The 12,073-nt window shown below is 35.6% G+C and overlaps 1 protein-coding gene across 4 annotated transcripts in view; it reads left to right on the top strand.

Annotated features, from left to right (window-relative positions):
• Nucleotides 1–12,073, top strand: part of TDRD3 (tudor domain containing 3) — a 214,798-nt gene that overhangs the window by 94,133 nt on the left and 108,592 nt on the right. The window contains exon 4 of one of the 4 annotated variants that reach the window (XM_082365398.1): nt 9,245–9,294. The exons of the other annotated variants lie outside the window; for them this stretch is intronic. The gene's annotated coding sequence lies outside the window, so the exon portion shown is untranslated. The remainder of the gene's footprint in view (nt 1–9,244; nt 9,295–12,073) is intronic. 4 annotated transcript variants of the gene reach the window in all.

Below are 12,073 nucleotides of genomic sequence, written 5' to 3' on the forward strand. Positions count from 1 at the left end.
AAGGAGTATTTCCCAGAACTTCTGCTGCCAGTGTCCTTTTCCCTGTGGTGAGCCACAGCCACCCCCTACCTCTGCAGGAGACCCTCCAACACTAGCAGGTAGGTCTGGTTCATTCTCCTATGGGTTCACTTCTCCTTCTCCCTGGGTCATTATGCACACACTACTTTGTGTGTGCCCTCCAAGAGTGGAGTCTCTTTTTCCCCCAGTCCTGTCGAAGTCCTGCAATAAAATTCCGCTAGCCTTCAAAATCTGGTTCTCTGGGAATTCCTTCTCCTGTTGCCGGACCCCCAGGTTGGGAAGACTGATGATGGGCTCAGAACCTTCACTCCAGTGGGTGGACTTCTGTGGTATAATTGTTCTCCAGTTTGTGAGTCACCCATCCAGTGGTAATAGGATTTGATTTTATTGTGATTGCGCCCATCCTACTGTCTTGTTGGGGCTTCTCCTTTGTCTTTGGATGTGGCATATCTTTTTTGGTGAGTTCCAGTGTCTTCCTGTCGATTTTGCAGCAGTTAGCTGTGATTCTGGTGCTCTCGCAAGGGAGAGTGAGCGCACACCCTTCTACTCTGCCATCTTCTCACAAAGTTTTATAAGTGGTCTCTTCAGAATTTCCTTTGAATGTAGCTAACAAAAATAAAATATAACTTAGAATATTTGAATCTAGAATTTTCTCTGCCAAATTTTATCCTTTGAAATATTTTTAATGCTGATGTAGATTTAGCTTATACATAAAATGGAAAGATAGAAAATAAGCTGTCTTCACGTGAAACAGAAGTAGAGTGGGATATCCCCTTTCTGCTCTTCCCATTTATATTTTTCCTTCAGACGCCAAATAAAACTCTCTTCACAGTATTCGTGAAAATGTTCTGAAAAATAATTTTAATAGAATTTTTAGAAGCCAACACACGGGAATTACTCATTTTATTTGCCTTTGGTTAAAACTTCATACGTTGTATAAAAATATAACTGCTTTCAGGCAAAAGTAAATGTTTAAGGAATGTATTTTTGACATGAATTAGTTGTGCGTCTTTGTCTGTAAAATAAGACTAATACAGTAAAAGTTGCTTTATTTGTGCCTTTATTGGAAAGCTTTATTACCCAGCACTTCATCATGTTAATGGTGACATAATCATTAAGACATGGGTCTGGATACTAAAATTATGTAATAGTTCTTATTTAAAATAAATTTTAAATAAAAAATTTTAAATAAATTTTATTTTAATCTGTGCATAAGATAAGCAGAGTATTTGAATAAGTAATCTTCCTGTTCCTTGAACATGTCAGATTTTGGTATAAAATAATATTATTTTCTAATTTTCTTTTAATAGTAAAAGAATAATGAATGAAAGAAAGAACTGTATTACCTAGTGATTTTCCAAATACATCATACTAGAAACTAGTTTTGCAAAAACTAATTTAGACAGAAAATTTAAAGTGTGAGATAGACTAGCTGTCCCAGGAAGCAGAGACATGGTTTTGATGTGCTTCAGATGCGATGTGGAGAGGGAGAATAAAACACTAGGGGCTGGTAACATCTTGGACAGATATAGATTTTAGAATTATTGGGCTGGATTTAAATCCTCATTCTTCTGCTTATTATGTTTCTGTGACTTCTGGTAGTTATTTAATCTTCCCAGATTTTAATTTTCTTATCATTCAAATATTATGTCCCTTATGACATTGAAGAATTAAATGATGTAATCTATGTGACATCTTAAATGTAGTGCAATGTGTATGGCAAGTATTGAGCATTATGAGACATTTAGGATGGTATTTTTGTCCTGGAGATCTAAGAGTGCATGTTTATTACCTCAGTTTGTTATCTTGTTACTTAGAGATCTCCAAGGGAATGCAGTAAATGAAGTAAGGCAAATGGATACTTCATTATTGACTGTGTTTTAGCCCCAGCCCCTAATGCAGAACTTTATCACTAGAGCTAGGTTGATCTTAGTATAATAGAATCAAAGTAGGTCAAAGTCCTGCTCTATTTCTGCTAAGTTCCTTGCCTGCCTGTGTATTACCACTCCTAAGAGAGAAAGCCAAAGGAAAAAGAATTGGAGAGCATTTGCCCCAGTGTTTAAGAAGCAAATCCTTAATAAGCAAGAGAAGAGAGGAGGCTGTCTTTTTAGGAGCTACTTCCATTAGTTTTGTGTGGGTCCTTTAAAAGAGCCGTAGTCCTGGGTCTTCCATCCCCCTTGGAAGCTTATTCATTAGGCCCCAGGCTCCATTCAGTGTACTAGAGATTCTGCAAGACAGAGCAGTAATCCTCTTTAGAAGCAGATTAAAGGAATGTAGAGAGGAGTCTTCAAACTTCTTCTCCTGAGAGGCCAAAAGTAAATGCTTACATGCTGTGTATTGTTATTATCATAATTAATAAGGCTTAGATAACAGCATTTTCAGCATTTGGAAAGGAAGTGTGGAGAGAGCTATGATCAGGTTGGAGAGATGGTAGGTCTGCAGTTAGGAGAAAACAGTTAATCCTGGAACATTGTAGTTACATCTGTTTTGTCCTAAGACAAACTGGGACCTTCAGAAGGGCATTGTCATCTGAAGTTTGAAACTGAAGTCTTAATAATTCTATTAGTTATCACTGATTATTTTGTGAGGAAGTAGGATGTCCAAAAAAACGCAAGTAACTTTGTTAGTAATTAATGTAATAGTTTTGTTCACATTCTTTTCTCTTTCCTCCCATTCTGTTCTTAATATTATTTTGCAATTCCCATATTTTCTCCATAAGGTTGCTTGTAACCTTGATGCAAAGGTTTCAAACAAATTTAAAGAGTAGTGAGAGTGGGAAGATGACACTTTTCTCCAGGGTTCTAAGCCTAAGCTAGATTTTCCCATAAGCAGTTTATGTTTGATTTTTAGGCCATAAAGGTTTTTAGAGTGGAGCAATATGTGCCGAGGAAGCTATATGCTGCAACTTCTGAGTTTTTCAGGGCAGGCTTTGTATATCTAGATATTACAAGGTCCTGGAATATTTAGCTTGTAAGGTAAAAATCATGGAAAGAAGTCATGACGAAATGGTAGTAAGACTTTGCTTCCTATAAAACTGTTTAATATTTTTCATATTCTTCTCCAAGTTTAATATTTTGTTGTAGTTATTTTCATAGCTTTAGCCTCTGAACCAAGGTGTAGAAGTTAATTATAAAATATAGGTTAATGTAAAAATACTTTATTACCAGTCCAGCTGTGTGAGGACTTTAATGCATTACTGTGAAGCCCTAACAGGAAAGGCTTTCCAGATCTGTGTTTATTTTTTTCATCTAAGTTTTAGGACTGACAGGTTATATATGCATTTTTAAATGTGAAACTGTGATTAAAGGCCTAATTTTTCCGGTTAGAAGTGACCTTCTCAAAGCCTCAGCAACACCAACATCAACCACAAGATGGCTTCACTGCCTTAAAATTCAAACTGAATGCCCTCTCACCCTCAGACAATACAGAACTTGGATGTTTTCAGAAAAAAAATAATTGAAAAATGTTTTAAGTTAAATAAATTGTGTCATGTTTTATATATGTTAATAAATAACATACGATTTACCAGTGTTTCTTTTAGTGAGTTATTAAAATTAAACATGCACTTTTAATTTTAGAAAACTAGATTACTAAAATTCTGATATTACTGTGCTTTATTTACAAGTGCTTATTGGTAATTATTAGTAGGACTTCTGTGTAGTTTAAAAACAACTGTACAAATCAATATATATAGAATATATATTAGACACTCTAATGATAATTAAAAAACAAACTGTTCACCATTTTTTTTTTTTTTCTAATTCTCCCAGAAAATGAAAAGCTATAGCTGCGAAGGATGGAAATAGGCAAATGACACATTGAAAGAAGTGTTACTTTTGACTGGAGTCCCACAATGTTTTTCTTATAATTGATTGGCTGTAATTGCCCTGATTGAATAAGAGCAAATTATCTGCTGTGCTGTTACTTTGATGTATAAATTGATGTTTTTTCAGGCGATCTCAAGTTTGGGAAAACCTATTCAATATTATGTTGTCTTTTTGTCTATTACTAGACATTTATAATACCCTGTTTTTAAAATTTCTAAGGGGTAGAAACTTTTAGATCTTCTAGTAGGTATACTACCATGTTTATGATTCAGAAAGTTTTTCTTTTATTATTATTTATTTATCCATTTAAACTCTCTTCGTGTATATGAATATCAATTGAAAAATTTGAGATCAGGATTAGGGACTACCTTCCCAAAGCTATTTCTTTCAGTGTTCCTCTTGCTTTTAACCTGCTTTCTTCTTGACCTTTATTGGTACAAGCCCCTAACTTACCTAGGAGAACCCTGGTTTTCAGTAAACACTTCTCTTTCTCTTTATTGAGAACCTGCTTTGTGCCAGGTCCCATGTTAAATAATCTGTGTAATCTTCAGAACAGCATTGAAAAATAGAAATCGTTACCAACCTCTGTTTTACTTTAGAGATGAGGGAGCTGCAGCTTTTCTAAAATCATAGGCTTTTGTTGCTACAGGACCTTAATAATTGCCATGTGAATGGAATGTTCTTCCCTCAGCTGTCAGGCAAACTGCTATTTAGTCTTCAAATTCCAACTTGAATGCCACTTCTCTTCTAATTTTCTTGACCTCTTTTGAACAGAATTAATTTTTAAGAGTTAATATTCCTACTGCTCTTTATACCTACATGTTTTTAGTATGTAACAAATTTTATCATAGTTTTAGAATGTATGAAACAAAGAAGACAGACTTTGGTGTGTGGCATATCTGAGTTTGAATTCTAGTTCTACCTCTTACTGGCTGGGTAACCTCTGTCAAAATACTTTATCCTCTGCTCTCAATTTTCTCATTTAAGACACACAGATGATCCTAATATACTTTTTAGTTCTGGAGGTAAATTAAATAACTTATGTAGGACTTCCCTGGTGGCGCAGTGGTTGAGAATCCACCTGTCAATGCAGGGGACATGGGTTCGAGCCCTGGTCCTGGAAGATTCCACATGCCGCGGAGCAACTAAGCCCGTGCACCACAACTGCTGAGCCTGCGCTCTAGAATCTGTGAGCCACAACTACTGAAACCCGTGCGCCTAGAGCCCGTGCTCTGCAACAAGGGAAGCCACTGCAATGAGAAGCGTGTGCACCACAACGAAGAGTAGCCCCCGCTCGCTGCAACTAGAGAAAGCCCATGCGTAGCAACAAATACCCAACACAGCCAAAAATAAAATAAATAAGTAAATAAATTTATAAAAAAAAATAACATGTAAAAATCCTGCTGCATTTTCTGGTGTATCTAGTAAGTGCTAAATAAATTATAGTAAAAACACAAGGTAATTTCTTTATCAAGCAATTTTTGAATGTATACATGTGCTAAGTGCAGGGGCTGCAGAGATCAACAGGACAGCCCCTGCCTTCCTGAAGCATATACCCTAATAAGAGATCAAGGAACCAACAATGTCAGTGTAGTGGAACAAATGCTGTGTCAGAAGTACACACAAGGGAGGGGCAGCCATCTCAGCTTGTTAAGCTTAGTGAGATGAGGTGGAGAGGTTGCTTTTCCTGCTAGACTGTTAGTTTTTAGACTTGTCATTCTCAATAAGGGAATAATAGGTAAATCCCCATTTGGGGGCATATTTAACATCTTACGGTAGGAGAGTGTATCTGGTGTGTGTATAAACGTTATATATGTATACACATGCATACACACATACACGTATTATTTATATTTAGAAAATAAAGCTACCCCAAAAAAGGTATTTTACTATACAAACTATAGAAGATAGACGTTCACAAAATCTTCTTGCCTGATAATAATACATGGAAGATAAGTAAGTTAACATTTATACTTCCTAGAACCTGAATTCTCTTCCTTTGTTTGGGGGAATTTCCCATTTTCAAAGTCTTGGTGGTGGAGAAGAAAATGCCGGATACTTTTTCCCCAGCCTCCTTTGCACCTATGCTGTGCACCTGTACCTCAGCTCTACTAGTTCAGGTATAGCTGCATAGGACATGGGTTAGTCACACAAAAAAGCAGGAACTGTGGTGAATCCTCTCTGGTAGTGGCAGAAGCTACAGCAGGATTGAGTTTCTAGGGTAATAGCTGCCAACAGTGCTGGGGTCAGTGTCCAGGGCAAGTAAGATTGATAGTACAAGGTGTAGAGCTAGATGCTTGAGTGTGCTGGATCTAGCTTGTTCCAACTCATGAAGGCTGAATGTCAGCATCTCTTCCCTGTTTAGAGGTGAGTAGTTGAAATCAGCCATGGAAATTGGCAAATGCTACAAATTAGGGCTTCTTCTCTACCCTTCCTATCCCAAACTGTTTCATCAACATACTAGTGCTATTAAACTAGTCTGTGGTTTGATTTTCACTGTTATTCTTGCTGTGAAGGCTACAGACTTAGTTCTCTAATACTCCTGACACTTCTGTGAACTACCCAATGTCTTAATTTCAAAATGTTATGTAAATTATTTGAGCAATTTTAATGTAATATTGGATATATACAAACATATCTCTTTTGAAGCTTAAAAATGAGGTGAGCATCTGTGAAGCCTCAGCCTGATGTAAGAACTAGAACGTTACAATACCATTCTGTCCTAGCTCTTCCTCTCCCAAACACCAAGAAATGATTGTTGTGAATTTTGACTTTAGCTTTTCTTGACTTTTAGAAGAAATATTTTAGTTACATATGTAGTTATTTCTGTATAATATGTTGGTTTGTTTTTAAGAGAGTCTTTTTAAAAAAATTTATTTATTTATTTATTTATTTTTGGCTGCGTTGGGTCTTGGCTGCTGCACATAGGCTTTTCTGTAGTTGCGGCGAGTGGGGGCTACTCTTACTTGCGGTGTGCAGGCTTCTCATTGCAGTGGCTGCTCTTGTTGCGGAGCACGGGCTCTAGGCACGCGGGCTTCAGTAGTTGTGGCACGCAGGCTCTAGAGTGCAGACTCAGTAGTCGTGACGCATGGGCCTAGTTGCTCCGCGGCATGTGGGATCTTCCCGGACCAGGACTCGAACCCATGTTCTCTGCATTGGTAGGTGGATTCTTAACCACTGTGCCACCAGGGAGGTCCTACTGTTTCGTTTTTAAGCTTTACAAAATGTTAACAGATTGTCTGCTGTAACTTGCTTTTATCATTCAGTGTGATGGCTGTAACATATGTCCATGTTGTATATACCTAATATTCATTCATTTTCACTTTTATATAATATTAAGCTATCTAAATATACCATAATTTACTTATTCATTCTCCTGTTGATGGATATTTAGATGTGTTTCTTTTTCCCTTCTTTCTTTTTTTTTCTTTAAATAATAGATGACTACTACTACGTCTAGGAACAAACTTGTATATTTTTTCTGATGCATGTGTGTAAGAATTTCTTTAGGGAATATAACCAGGAATTGAATTATTGTATGCTAGAGTAAGCCAGTGTTCAACTTTACCAGATAATGCCAAATTATTTTTCAAAGTGGTTGTACCAATTTGTATTACCTTCAGTAGTGTATGTGAGATCCCATTGAGCCATGTCTTTTGTGGCACTTGATATTATCAAAGTTTTCTAATCTTTTGGTTGTAACATACATTATTCTTCCTCAGGCTATTCTGTCCCTGATGACCGCCTTCCCCAATATACATTTTAGAATCAAATGATCAAGTTTCTTAGAATGGGTCAGAGTTTTGAATGAAATTGCATTGAATCTGCGTATCAGCTTAAAGACAATTGACATCTTTATGATAACTAATTACAAGTGAAATGCTGGTAAGCTGCCTCTCTGAAGAGGAAAAAATAAAGCCCTAATATGTAGTAGTTGCCACTATTTGTAGTATAAAAATTCCTGCAGTGGCTGATTATAAGCTATACTATGAAATCACCAAAGCTGAAATTGGGAAGAAGTGCTCATAACAGGCACTTGTGAACTGGCCTGAGCTGGCTTCAGCACACCCTTGGATGTATCTCTTCATTTATTTAGTTTTGTCCATAAAGTTTTATAATTTATTGAAAGTATATAGGTTGTATATCTATATGCAAGCTTTATGCTCGGAACTTCCTATTTTTGTTGTTATAAATGGTGTTTTTTTAAAAAATTACTGTTTTTTTCTCTGTTAGGGGTACATAAAAAGGTAACCAATAGTTGTATGCTAATCTTAACTTTGCTATCTTGTACTTATTGTTCTTAATAATATATCTGTGTATTCTTTTACGTTTTCTCTATAAATATGCCTTTTGTTGACACTTCACATGAATGGGATCACACAATATATACTTTGTTGTATCTGGCTTCTTTGACTTACTGTCATGTTTTTGAGGTGAATCCATGATGTAGCATGTATCAGTAGTTTGTTACTATTTATTGCTGAGTAGTATTCCATTGTATGGACTTTACTTTTTCCTTTCCATTCTCTAGTTGATGGACATTTAGACTGGTATGCATAGGTCTCTTATTGTTTTTTCATTGCTAGTGAAAGTATGTTTGTGTTTTTATTACTATTATTACTCCTTAGATTGTTTATTTGCATTATTACTCTTTGCTTCCTGGTCAGTCTTGCTCAGTATCAGTTTCATCAGTCTTTGCAAAGAACCAACGCTAGACTTTGTTAACCCTCTTTATTGTATTTTTAGTTTGCTATTTCATTAATTTATCTTTATTTTCTTCTTTCTTGTACCTTGTTTGAACTCATTCTGTTGTTCTTTTCCCAACTTGTTAGTTCGACTCATTTATTTACTTTTTTTCTAATATAAGCATCTCGAGGCTATTAATTTTTCTTCTACCATTGCTTTAACTATATCCCAAAGGTTTTATGCATGGTATTTTCATTATCATTCGGTCCTAAATATTTTTCAGTTTATATTAAGATTTCTTCTTTATTTTAATAATAGAACATTATCTCTTTTTTTTCTTTTTGTTACAGATTTCTAATTCAGTTATATTGTGGTCAGAGAATTTGGACTGAAAGATAGCTGTATTTGAAATTTTATAGAGGCTTACATTATGGCTTGATATATGTTTATATGTCACATGCTTGCTTAAGGGGAATATTTTTTCCCTAGTTGTTAGGTTCACAGTTCTATATAAATTCTCTAGATTAGGCTTATTGTTTTATAGTCTGTGTTTGATAATTCCAAATTCTCAACTCCTTAGAGTCTTAAATTTTTTTTAAAAATTAATATTTTTATGATTCTCATATTTTGTAGCGTATTTCCTTGTATCATATTTTCTTGTAATTTTATATTTCTTTATCTTTCTGCATGGAAATCTTGGGCACCTGAATCAGGAAAGCTGATAGAAAGGATTATTGAGCTAGTGTGGTGCTAGTAACTGACAGTGAGTTGAGATTCTGGCTAAGGTTAACTTTGCTACTTTTCCACAGGCCAAAAGCTGAGGCTCTCAATTGCAGTGTTGTTTCGATCAGAAGCAAACATAGATTTTCTCTGGAGGAAAATGTCCTCCAAATTGAGGCTTACCATAGATGCCTGCATAGGTGACATGGAGAAAGTTCTGAAATTTCTAACATTATAATAAACAATTTTCTTTTGTCCCAGTTTTCTTGAGTCTGATACTATCCTTAGGATGGTACAGAGTGTGACAAATGATACTTTTTTCTGATTTCTTCCTGTCCCACCCCCATGTTTATTAATATCAAATTTTGTTAAAATGATATTGAGTTATTTCAACAGAGCAAAAAAGTAGATGAGAAAGAGGGCGTCATAAAAATTTATCCTTCAGGCTTTTAAAGCAGCTGTAGGCAGAACCACTATTTCATATTCCAAGGCACTTGAATCATTACCCAGTTGCTTGGATCCTCAGGTAGAGATGTGAATAGTCCAGCAAAAACTTCTCTTGATATAAATATGAGTGGATGAAAAAATGAGCCCTAGAAAATCTCTACTGAAGCCACTGGAAATGCTTTTGGAAGTAGTAACAGAGTAAAGAAATAAATTATGATTTTAAGTACTTAAAAAGGACTGTGGAGAATGAAACTTTTTTATTCTCTTAATTTTAACCCACTTTGCAATAATGATGGAAGATTTATCAGAACTTACTCATAGATTCCTTATGAGTATATGGCCCCGTTGCTAGTGTTGATGGAAAATGTGATGCTTACATTGTTAGGTATAGATAGAGTGAGAAATTTATTTCTCAAGGAAATTGATAAGATTATAAAAAGAAATAGCTGGCAGATTTTTCATAGTATCATAGAATGTCTAAATTTAGATCGTTTCTTGATTCCTCAAAAATTCTGTTTTAACCATTTATCTGGGTGTGATCAGACTATAGATAAGTGGTTCCACATCACCCAAACTTTGGAGAGTCTGATTGTAAACAAGAATGTTATTTAATATGATCAATAAATTAATAAACTAATACAGTCATTTAAATCTGACATTCCATATCAATTGATATGACTAGTTAGGAGTTCAGATAATAGAGAGGTCCATCTACCTAGGGAAAGGAAGGAATGAAGCCTGGATGACTTTTTTCTGGCCCCAGAGAATATCTCTGGTGTATACTTGATATTGTTTATTAGAATTAGAGATCTTTCTTCTTACCTATTTAAATTTTTTACAGTAATTTCTTTTACTTGCTCCTTATTGCTCATGTAAAGGTGAAATTAATCTAGGATCTTAACATTTTATTCTACTATTTGTGTTTTATTTAGATCCAGTACTTCCCTTTTTTACTACAGAGGATAATAAACTGAATATTGTAAACATAATAATGAAAAAAATCGTTATATCTGCAATTTTACTTATAGAATCTTTCTGAATTGTGGAACTAGTCTTAAGGCCTGTTGATTCAAATTGAGAATTGATTATAAAAAGACTGTGTGTAATTTGGGAGTTTCTAAGGAGAGTCTAATAAATAGTACCTTCTTTTTTACTTTGGTTCTGAATCGATTGAGAAAGAAAGAAGTGGCAGATGTGGGCTAAAGTATCAACTTTACTACTGATAAAAATTAATTTGGGAGATGTGGCTTGGTGGGATAGCCAAATGGATGCATTAATTGAACCACAAACCTGACAGATTTGTACACTCACTTATTGCAGTGCTAATCCAGTGAAAAGGCTGAGTAGGTACCTCCTCCTCAGGGTCCCTACCTAGATCCCAAGAAAGGAAGGGTGAGGATGAGCCCAGAATATACAGTATATTCTTCCCAATCAGATAAGTCATTTCATAAATGGGTGTGTTAGTTTCCTGAGGCTTTTGTAACAAATTCCCATGAACTTGGTGGCATAAAACAACAGAAATTTATTCTTTCACAGTTCTGTGGGACAGAAGTCAAAAATCAAGGTGTCAGAAGGGTTGGTTCCTTTTGGAGGCTCTGAAGGAGAGTCTGTTTCATACCCCTCTCATAGCTTCCAGTAGCTGTGGGCAGTCTTTGGTGTTCCTTGGCTTGTAGATGTGTAACTCCAATTTCTGCTCCCATTTTTTTCTTCCCATGGCCTTTATACCCAGTGTCTTTGTGTTTATTTCCCCTTCTCTTCTAAAGGAGCTCATCATTGTATTTCTCCTAATCCGGGATCATCTCATCTTTAGATACTGATCTTAATTAGGTATGCCAAGTCCCTTTTCACAAATAGGGTTATGTTTACAGGTTCCAGGTGGACATATATCTTTTGGCAGGGCCACTATTTAATTCACTAAAAGGGATGGAGAGGCCAGGAGTTGGAGTAATTAAATAAGTAAACTTGCTGCTTGCTAGGAAACATCAAGATCTGGGAGCAGGTGTTCCTCCCTAGCATTCCTAGCTTTTTGTTCTCATGGTCAACCAGTTGTAGGAGATCAGCAAAAATGGTCCTGTTCCACCTCTGTGATTGTGTTGTTGGCATTATCTTCAATTTGTGTTTCTTTGGCAGAATCTTTTAAAGCCACTTGTCCATTTTGTGATCATTAATGGTTAAAACTAGGTAATATCTGTATATCCATTTAACTGCACACAAATAAATGTCAGTTTGTCATAATACATTGAAAGCAAACAAACCAGTGAAGTTGCCATGTCAACACCCTTGAGATGTAGATTTCCCCAAATTCTATAAAGATGTCTTGTGACCTGTATGTCATATGGACTGAATGAGAGTGCCTTTGTTGCTCTGATTATTAA

This window comes from Balaenoptera borealis (genome assembly GCF_965194805.1).
Source record: "Balaenoptera borealis genome assembly, chromosome: 18".
In the NCBI taxonomy this organism is placed as follows: Eukaryota; Metazoa; Chordata; class Mammalia; order Artiodactyla; family Balaenopteridae; genus Balaenoptera; species Balaenoptera borealis.